An 11,668-nucleotide genomic window follows, 5' to 3' on the forward strand; every position below is an offset into this window, starting at 1 on the left:
GTTTCGATAAACTTTATATAATAGAAACTATTATAACCTAAATGTATTGATATACTATAGCTGTAATTCAATTATTGATGATGATTAAAAAGTCTAAATCGTTCAACTGGTTTTCAATTGTAGGCTTAGAAGAAAAACAATAAGAAAAACAAATAATGCTTACACAAATGTGTAAAGAGAGATTAGCATCTCTTGCTGCATTTTGGAAAAAATACAACAATATTCGCTTTTCATGATAAACACGGCACAACTTTGATAAGTTTTTTCATTTATTCAAAATCACCTAACTAGACTGGCATGAAAAAACAAAAATATTGAGAAAACAGCAGAGTAAGCTCTTTTTAAACCATATCTGCTAAACTGAAAATGAAGGGGTGAGTGAACAAGATAATGGGATTATTATATAACATATTAAAACACACTTCAAATATAGTTTCAAACTCTGTGCACATTTTTTTCTGAATCTTAGGAATTTTAGATTTAAAAATTTCCTGAGATATAAAGTCTTAACTTTTTTACTGAGTTTATGGCTGCCAACTAAAAACTGGCACTTGCCATACTTCTCTACAAGAATTAGGTCACTAGCCACTGCAGCTGCTGACCTTCAACACACCCCAAAAGGAGTTCAAGGTGGAGATCTCTGTGCTCTAGGAAAATTGGCAGAAAAGGCCTTTAGATAGTTAGATATTTTTAGGAGAAAACTTTATGAACTCAATTCCTGCATCACCTCATACCTAGAAAAGCTCTAAAATCATTAATGGTGACATCTGCTCCTGCTGAATAGTAGTAAGCCTCTGCCAAAATGCGTGCTTGGCTGAATGTATCCCCCTTCCTTGTATATATATACTGACTTTCTACTCCCTCTTTGGAGCAGTTTCTGAAATGCTGACTTCTGGGGTATAGTCCTCATTTTTCCCCAAATAAAACTTAAGTAAAACTTATAACTCTCATATGGCGCATTTTTTTTTTTCAGTTGACCTGGCCAATAACATACAATAACTTTTCTTGGTAAATAAATAAAGCAACACTTCCTAACTCATTCCTAGTCACCTTGCTCTTTAGCAAGAGAACCCAATTTTTAGTGCTATCTTTCTGAGGCTCCATTTAAACAAGATGTGGTCACATGATCTAATCCTGGCCAATGAAAGGTAAGTAGAGTTGCTGCATGGTGCTTCTAGGAAAGCTAGTGCAGATAGCGTAAAACAGCCAGTAAGGACTATTTGTTTTTGTTTGTTTTTTAAGGATTTTATTTCTTTACTTTTGATTCTGGCCTGTGCTTAATTTCTGATGACTTAAGTTCTAGCAGCTATCTTAGATCGCCAGGTAACCTTGGGCATGAAAGACAGGCCTTCTGATAGTGAAAAAGAAAGCTATAACCTTAGGTCTCTGATGATACTATGGGGCTACATTGCAACACTGGATTGCTGATATTTGAAGGTATTCTATGTGAGATAGAAATAAACATCTTTCTCATTTTTCTTTTGCTCTTTTCAATTATATGCAACTATACAAAATCTTATTACAGATGCCAAAAAAATTGTTCCTTTTTCTTTATATCTTAAAAAATACAGACTATTGAGTTTACTCAATGTAAAATTATAAAATAAATTTTTCCAGATATTTCTAATAAAACAGATTATGGTTGTGTTAATTTTTTCTTCACTTTGCAAAATTGCAATATTAGACATTAAGGAAAATATAATAGTACATTTGTTTAATTTAGCTACTGCACAACAATGCTGTGTTACAGTTAACCAGAAAATCTTAATGACACAAAACAACAAGCATTTGTTTCTTGCTTGTGCATCTGCAGGTTGGTTAGGTTCCTGCTATATAAGCTAGGTTTGATTGGGCTTGTCACTAGTTACAGATAAAATTCAAGTCAATTCTACATGTTTCATTATGTTGAACCAACCAGCTACCTACGGTAAATTTGTTTCCCTGATGATACCAGTTGGTCCCAGAGAGTGAGCAGAATCATGCAAGGTCTCTGAATGCCTAGGCTCAGAATGAATATGTAACATATCTGCATGTATCCCATAATGATAGCAGCATATCACACACCCATGCTCAACAACTATGGGTACAGATAGATTCTTTCCATGAAGACCAGAACTGAGAAGAAGTAAACTTTATGTGAACAACAATCTAATATTCTACAATATAGTATTAGAAATTTGAGTGTACAGATTTCCAAAAACAAAGTTTTCTCACTAAAGAGAAATTTAAATACACAAGTTCTTGGAGCTTAAACTAAAGGTGTGTCATATTGTCCTATAATCACATTTTTATACTCCTTTCATATACGACAATTAAATTAAAAGCAATAATTTTAGAAGCCAACATTGACCTTATCTAAAAAATGTCACTGACTACAGATGTTTGGCTAGTTATATGTCTTTTCTATAACATGAAACTAGCTCCAGTTTTAGGGAAGAGATAATTACCAAAATCATTCTATAAATTTTCATTAGTAAAGATTGAAACAGTAATATATCAACTGTCTTTTGTTTAAAGAAATGATATACATGAGCCCCTTCCCCTCAAATGGTGCAAAATGAGTTGGCAGTTGAAGCAACCAATGTCTTATTACAGAATAACATATTTAAATGTTTTCCAGAAAATCTATAATGTGATATTTACATTATCTATATGTGAAGTCCATATGTAGGTTATTACTCTTTACTAACATGTTTACATATATTATTAAGCATATAATCTAGTATCACTCCAATGAAATATGCCTATGCAGAAATATTTTAACTTAATATTATCCTTATAACTAGATCTCGTATTCCTGTCAATTTCCAAAAATAATCATCACTTTCATCAAAGCGTTCTGATAATATTGTATTTGAAAATGAACAATCAGACAAACAAGCAATATGTTATGAAAAGGTGTATATTAAGGTCATTTGTATTTTCAATAACAGAAGTCCATTATATTTTACTTCGATGGAAAAGGCTGAATAATATAATCGGTTGATTAATTCATTCAAAACCAGCTATTGAGAGATTATTAAACAAATTAGACAGCATCTTTGTTCTTCACAGAGCTTAAAAATCTAAACTAGTAACTGCCTCTGAGATGATATGAAAATTAAAAGAGTTAATACATGTAAGATGCTCAAAACAATGACACAAAGTAAGCATCACATGTTAGCTAATGTAACAATAATTACATTTGCTAGTCTTAAGACTAGTATTATTTTTGAGAGGCAATTGATATGTAGAAAGAGTGCAGTCAGAGACAGATTAACTTAATTATCATTCAAAACGTGTAATTATGAGCTGAGAATATATAACATGATTAACATGGGGATTTGACCTAGTTTGGGGAATATAATCTTTTTATTAATTTTCTTTAATTTAAAAATGTATCAAAATAAATTACAGCTATTCTCTAATTTTAAAGTGAGAAGTGAAATCACAAAAGTATTAGAAGTAAATATTTGAGATTTTGTTTAGATCTTTGAGTGTGCTAGGCTTTTTCAAGAAGACCTAAAATTCAGAAATCATAAATGGAAAATAAAATATTATATAAGAAGTTTTAAATATGCACCATAAAAATAACACATGAATTAGAAGTACATGGAAGAATATTTCTGAAATTTATGTTAGAATTCTTAATATATACAGGAGTTTACATAATCAAAATAAAATATTAATCATTAAAAATATAATAGATAATTTTGAAAAACATCTTGAAGTTTATTTAGCATGAGGATCTAGTAATTTCTCCAGCAAGATATTGGATTTTGTGATGGTAGTAGAGATGGATAAAGGTGAAAGGATGTGAGGATATTCAAGAGATAAAACTGGCAGAAACTGGTGATGAGCTAGATATGAGGAATGAAACAAAAGTATTGAGAATTTTTCCAGTTTATCTCTGGCTTGATGGGTGATGGGGCTATTTAGTGTAATGGATCTCTGGAGGAAGACCACCCACCCTGGAAATAGAACAGGTTAGCATTCAGACACATTTACATTTGAGAGGCACCTAAGGCAATCCAAGTATAGATTTATCAAGTGGTTAGGTCTAGGGAGGTAACACTAAAACTTTGCAGATGTTATTCATGGACAGGTTCTCTGGTACTTGACTTGACAAATCATATAAGGTAATGGCAATCACATGTTGTTTAGTGGCTTCTTTAAAGAAAACGAAAATTAAAGTTTGGGAAGAAAGATTAAAAGCAAATACTCCAGGCCAAGGAACTAATACATCAAGGTCAGTCAAGTATTTAAGACAAAAGGTGCCATTCATTTTAATTAGAGAGATAGCATCAACAAAAATATTGGAACACAATATAAATGCTAGCAAAGACTAAGCAAACAAAGTATTTAATGGTCATTGAAGGTCTCAATAAACAGAAAATTAACAGAATTTTTGTTTTTCTCTAAACTTAGACCTGGAGACCCCATGAAAGCAAGAGGGAGACTAATGGACCTGGTGGGAGCAGTGGGGGGTGGGTAGGAGAAGGTAGGGAAATAAATTGTAAACCCTAAAGGAAAAAGGGTCAATCACAAAGAAGAAATAGGTTAGAACATGATTCTTTTTCTTCCCCGCCTCCATCGTTGTTATGGGTTGATTTTTGCTCAGGCTTTTCCTGCTGAGAAGCCAAAAATTAATCATACCATTTAAAAGGCTGGGAAGTGGATAATGCTAGTCATAGGCAGACTAGTAGCTGAGTATTTTCTTTCCTCCCCACTCTTCTTTCCTGGAGAACAGTGGGGAGAAAAGAAATTGTTCCTGGAGGAAATGACTACACATGATAAAGCTTTTCCACAGCAGGGGTAAAGAAGTTTCCCTGAGAGGCAAATGAGTGTCTGCACACCTACAGAACTCTTATTAAAATCTACCGAATGTACTAAATGTCAATTTCTTGATTTTGATAATATACTGTGTGGGATTTTGCCTGGGAATGGGCTAGAGAAGGGGTTCATGGGACTTCCCAGTACAATTTGTAGCATCTCATAAATCTATAATTATTTCAAAATAAAACTTCTTTTAAACATTTTAAATTATTTCATAATTAAAATACTTTTAAAGCACTAAAAATTATACATAATGGTGAGGAAAAGACACACAAAAACACATGTTAACTTGTTATAGTGAAATGTAAGACTATCGAAGAAACAGAAAATATTGGAAGCTTCTAGCAAAGGGGTTATTCAACAACAAAAAGCAGAAAATCCAATTGACAATATGCTCCTCAGTATCATCAGTGCATACAAAAGATATTAGAGCAGTATTTTCAAACTGTAAAGGAAAAGAAATCAAACTAAGTACTAATGTTCAGCTAAATTGCTTCACATATATTCATTAATTTATTCAGCAAATATTTACTGCACCACAGGTTTGTGCCAAACACAGAGAAAGAACACAAAGGATTAAATAGACCCAAATCTCTTACTGCATGCCTGTATGCAACTGGAGATGCTATTTCACCAATCTGTGATTGTCTCTCACCTTTCAGACCACTTTGGAGAACCATGCTCACACCTTTCCTTTCCCCAGGCTCACTGCTAGAGCTTAAACATGGTGAGCTGAGCCTGTGGCCAAGGATGGAGCTTGCTCTGGACCACCTTGGCATAGCTTAATAGAAGAACTATGTCAAGCCTGGGAGTAATCCTACAAAGAGATATCTGTGGCTCATGCAGGGATCTTAATCATTCATCACCACAGACAATATTGCTTGGGCTTGTGGAGGAGATTTCAGCAGTGACTTTATAAGGCCTTTACAAATGTTACTATAGTCCAAATCCAGAGTGGCTAATTAACCTCCTTCTTTCCATTCCCTCTCTTCATGAGATACATAATCATAGTATTTGCTATTAGTTTCCCCTTGCTTTACACGAAAAGATTTTATGTAAGCCATATGCAACTGCAAAAATGATATAATGCCTTCATTTAAATAAATGTTTCTATTTTTTTCTTTTTTCTTTTTTTTAGGGCTCCACCCCAACAGATGGAAATTCCCTGGCTATGGGTCAAATCGGAGCTGTAGCTGCCAGCTTATACCACAGCCATAGCAATCCAAGCCGTGTTTGTGACCTATGCCACAGCTCACCCTCTGAGTGAGGCCAGGGATCAAACTAGCATCCTCATGAATACTTGTGGAATTCTTAAGCTTCCGAACCACAATGGGAACTCCCAAGGTTTCTATTTTTAAATTAGTTTTAGTTCATCTTTTCAACAGTGCCATCGAGATCTTAATTTTAAATGAAAGTTTTAACATTTGAATTATTACTATATTATTTTACTTCTCATTATTCACATAAATGATAATTAGATTTTTTAATTATATACCATCATAAAACTTACTACAAAAGATATACTGAGTGCCTATTATATGTCTGTTATTTAAAGACAAAAGATATATAGTATTCCATTTCTAGATACTAGGAATGTATAGCAAAAAAAAGTAACAGTAACAGTAATAATAATGCTAATACTAAAATGAAAATATTCAACTTTTACAAAACTAACATTTCAGTATGCAACTAACAACTTGAAACTAATATTTCCTAGTTGAAACTAACATTTCAAGTAGTAAACAATACTAAACAACAAGAATACTTAAATATATATATCAGAGAGTAATAGCGTGAGGAGACAAATAAATCAGGGAAGCTGGGTAATGAACAAAAGATCTCACTGTAATTATGGTGAAAAGAGAAGTTGCACATTATTTAAAATACAATTCCCTACCCCTAAGCTGCATTTTTGAATACTGGAGTGTATTTAATGACTCTGTTATGTACCTTCCTAGACTTCTGGGGACATGAAGTGCTTTCATATGATTTTGCTTCTATTTCAAGTGGGACTTTTTGTTGTATTTGTTCTTTTATATCTTTATTTTAAAACGACAGCTATAATGTGGCCTACATATTGATAAAATCTTATAAAAGCCCAAGGACATTACCTAACAAGATTTGTCACATTTAGAAAAGGCTTATAACTGAGTCAAAATGTCTTAAAAGCAATATGCTCCTGGATGATTAAGGATTGAATACCTAAGTCTGATTATTTGGTTTTTATTTCTGTTTTTATAACCATTAGCTGTTTGCATTTGGGTCCATCAGGAAATTTGAAGGCTGTAGTTTCTTCAGTAGTAATATAAAGGTGGTATTTAAAATCCACCGGTAGCCATCAAACTGATATTTGAACATTATGGAATATATAATTCTGTAGATTAAATGCACTATTAACACTATGTTATAATTCACTTTTTTTTTCTTTTTGGGACCACATCCATGGCATATGGAGGTTCCCAGGTGAGGGGTCCAATCGAAGCTACAGCTGTCAGCCGGTGCCACAACCACAGAAACATCAGATCCAAGCCGCATCTGCTACCTACACCTCAGCTCACAGCAGTAGCAGATCCTCAACCCACTGAGAGAGGCCAGGGATTGAACCCGGACCTCATGCTTCCTGTTTGGATTTGTTTCTGCTGTGCCATTATGGGAACTCCACCATAATTCACTATTAGATTTTCCTTTCTACTAATAACTGAGCTGGCTAAATATTTGCTTTAAGTGCATGAAGATCATTAGACTGTGTGACAAAGAAAATCTGAACTAAGGAAGCATTACAATTTTAAGACAATTTTTAAACTATGAAAAATGTCAAACTGTAGAAATGTACAGATAATATAAACAATTATCTGTGTATTTATCAATAAAATGAACTTAATATTTTATATTTTGCTTAGATGTCTTTTTAAAAAAGGATAAAATCCTTCAGATTTATGGAACCCCACAGTCTACTTCTTTACAGATACATTTCTTTTTCCCCTCATTGTACGTAGGCACTATATATAGGATGTGCTTTTTATCTCTTCCCAAATATGGTTTTAATACCTTTTCAGCATACATTTGAATACATAAAAATTATGCTGATTAGAAAGGAAAATCTATGTTTTTCTAAAATACCAGCTTTTTTGCTATGCTAAAAATATTTTTTCTATAACTGAGTGGCCTTTTTTTTAAGCATCTGCATCTGAAAATAAATAAAATAAATGAATAAATAAATAAATAAAGGAATTGTGCCTAGGTGGGCCTTGCACTGCATTAATAAAAAGAGCATGTAATACAAAATACAATAGTTACCAGTATTTGTCTTTTTTTTTTGCTTTTGCTTTTTTTTTTTAGGGCTGCACTCATGGCACATGGAGGTTCCCAGGCTAAGGGTCTAATTGGCGCTCCAGCTGCTGGCCTACACCACAGTCGCAACAACGCCAGATCTGAGCCGCATCTGTGATATAAAGGCAATGCTGGATCCTTAACCCACTGAGTGAGGCCAGGGTTCGAACCCACAACCCTATGAAACCCACTGGTTCCTAGTTGGATCTGTTTCCACTACACCACGACGGGGACCCCTATTTGTCTATCTTTATTGCTTCATATATAGCCATAATATCCTCATGCTATCAACTAATAATGAGTAAGAATTTGCTTTACGTTCAAAGTAATGCTTCTAGCATTTTATGGTTAAGAAAACATGCATTTTTCTCAAGATTTACACCACTTTGTATGGCAATTTTTCATCTTCAGCGAATTCTAAGGCACTGGGCTTCCAGAGATCTAGTTAAATACACATATTAATCAGTGTTTCTTTTTTTGGTTGTACAATCTAATTTCCACCTTGTAATAGATTTCACCAGAAAATGAAATTATGTTTTCTTTAAAATGTCAAGAAGTAGATTCTTTTAATTGTAGTGTTAAGGTAGAGTTAGTCTAGTGTGGCTTTTACAGATAAAATTGATAGTTCATTATATGCTTTGACTTTTTAATACCTAAAGATAATTTTTTTGATGTTTCAAAAGTTTTATTTTCTAATCTTGACCAAAATGTCCAATTCTGTACTTGACTTGGGAGAACTTTATTCTGTTTCCAGTCAAAGAAAATATTTCATTTCCCTTCCTGACTTCCATCATAGAGCTGCCATGTCAGATAGCCAATATAATTACTGTATATTCCAACAAAACCCACTTGAACTTATTGTCAGTCTAATATATGTGCCTATCATGTTACTATACAGCATAATGGAATGCTCTTCTTGTTCTACCGCAAAAATTTCCTACTTTATCTTGGCTTATGTTTTTGCTCATTAACTAAGCATTACTTGAGTATTTATTATGATAGTCTGGTTTCCAAAGAATGTTTTTTTGAAGTTGAAATGATACTAAATACCTTTCTATACAGCAATTTTTGACTGCTTTTTTTTTTTCTTTTTTTGGTTGCGCCTGAAGAATGAAGAAGTTCCTGGGCCAGGGATCAAACCTGTGCCACAGCATCAACTCAAGCCTCTGCAGTGACAATGCTAATCCTTTACCCACTGCACTACAAGGGAGCTCCTTGCTTACTGTTATTTTGTGGTTATCTAATTATGATTGTCAAACCTAGAACACACTGTAAAATAATTTTATATTAACTACAAAAATTAAAATTACAGAATTTTGAGTTGATTTGTATCACTGTGTAAACAAGGATGGTTTCAAAATATACATTTGCTAAAAAAAGAAAAAAATTCTTAAAAATTTATATATTTCAGATTTACTTTGAACATTTTACTATAAATCACAACACTGTCATTATAATGCTGCCATTAATAATAAAAGTGCTAATTTTAAACATTATAATGCATTTTAAAAAAGACATATAGCACATGTCAGTGAGGCTAAGTACTTTTTTGAGCCTAATACAATTGTCAGATGAACAGCCCAAAACAGAAGTATTATTAAGTATTCAAACATTTTAAGAACACGTGAGAAAATTCGTACCTGTGTCCTTTATTTTTATCAAATCTCATTAAAGATAATGTCTCTAATACACAAGTTAATATGTTCCCAGTGTTCATATAAGCAAGGTTTCTTTTAAAGAATTAGGCATAATAAATAGCATATATAATTATTTTAAAAAATCCATAAATTTGTGACATGAAATGTGACTAAAAACTCTAGACTCAAGTGAATCCTCCTTCAATACATCTAAATTCAGGGTCTCAATATCCTTGCTTTTTAGAAAATTCACACATTCATTCTTGGGAATCTATATCCCAATCTCTGAAATGCTGTTACCAGGTTAGATTATGTAGAACCACTGGAAGTAAATGTGAATTTCTGCAGCTGTGAGAAGGCATGGAGAAGTCACAGCTCTATTACAACAAAATTAATGGGACATGCAGGGACAACCCTGTGTAAAACAGACAATCGGAAAAAAATTTTAATCTCCCAGAAGCTTTCTCTAGCCTAGATGATTATCCTTCAGCTCATTTCATTCTCACAAGACCATTATCTAGTAAGTTATTCTGAGATAAGTTGCTAAATCTTTAACTTAGATGAAAAATCCAGGATTTCACCTTGCCTGGAGTATTTACTTTATGCAAGAAGACTAATAATGACAGAAAAGATTTCAGATGTACAAAGCAATCCCCAGTGGTGCAATCGCAAGACTGGGAGAGCTGTTTTTGAGCATGTGGGACTTTTTGAAATCTATATCAAAATACTAAGCAGTAACTTTGCATGAACACAAAACCATGTCTCATTTGTTTCACTTGGCAAAGTTACTCATTATATTTCAAGTTATGATTATACTTTTATTTATATTCTTTTGAGGTTACATGCAAACTATCTCATACATAATTATTGATGTCACACAGTTTATGTCATTTTGCATACACACACTAAACCACACACAAATAGGAAATAGAAGCAAACATAAGGAAATCAAAACGGAGGAGTGTGTAATATTTATGAAATATTAAAATTTATCAAGTTATTATCTGGTTATACAAAATAGTACTAAAATATAGAAAACTACAGTTTATTGCCAGTTGCTTTCAATAGCAATCTGACTGATCAGCTAGTGACAAAAAATGAAGCACTCCAAAACATAAAGTTCAATTTATTGCCAGAACTCAGTGATCTTTATAACTGTCTGACAATGCATTAATTTATCCTCTATAATGCAAATGTACATAGTTAAGGATTTTTTTTTGAGTCACTGTCATATTCCCAGTCTATACTTGCACTTATTGAATTAATATATGAGCATTATCAAGTCAATTACTCAGTAGAAAGATGTGTCTTACTTTCTGGATCAGGAAAAAAAGTATTTTGTTCCTCCTGACAAAATGTTCTGCCATTACTTAGACTAACTGACAGATAGCTAATAAAAACTCAATCCAACACAAAAAATTAATTACTAACTGTCTCTCATTGAGCAATCCTAATTACAAACAAAGTTTCATTCTTTGCTTGTTTTAATTTCTAGCAAATCAGTTGTGGACTGTGCATTTTCATCTTCTGCATAATTAGTGCCTTATCAGTCTTCTCATCCTAATACTATGGATGCTAATCACACTTCCAATTAGAAAAATGTTCTATCCTCTTCTGTTGGCCGTTTTATTATTTTAATAATCAGATTCACACTAAAAATTTTGAATTTGGTCCACCCCTTTTTCTTGTCACTGAACTACTCTCATTTTCCAATAGACATTTGAAGATATATTGCCCACAAAACTAAATATAAAAATATATAGTTTACAAGTGCATTTATCTTCCTCTGATGTATTTATGTGTTGCTTTTATCTCTAAGATGAGTAATTTTCTGGCTCATATTTTATGACTTCATTCATGTCTCTACTCAATGTCAACTCTAAAGA

General features: G+C 32.8%; 1 protein-coding gene across 1 annotated transcript in view; it reads right to left on the minus strand.

Annotated features, from left to right (window-relative positions):
- The window catches only part of MDGA2 (MAM domain containing glycosylphosphatidylinositol anchor 2), an 826,502-nt gene that overhangs the window by 68,487 nt on the left and 746,347 nt on the right, over positions 1-11,668 (minus strand). The window lies entirely within an intron of this gene.

The sequence above is a fragment of the Phacochoerus africanus genome, chromosome 2 (genome assembly GCF_016906955.1).
Source record: "Phacochoerus africanus isolate WHEZ1 chromosome 2, ROS_Pafr_v1, whole genome shotgun sequence".
NCBI classification, from domain to species: Eukaryota; Metazoa; Chordata; class Mammalia; order Artiodactyla; family Suidae; genus Phacochoerus; species Phacochoerus africanus.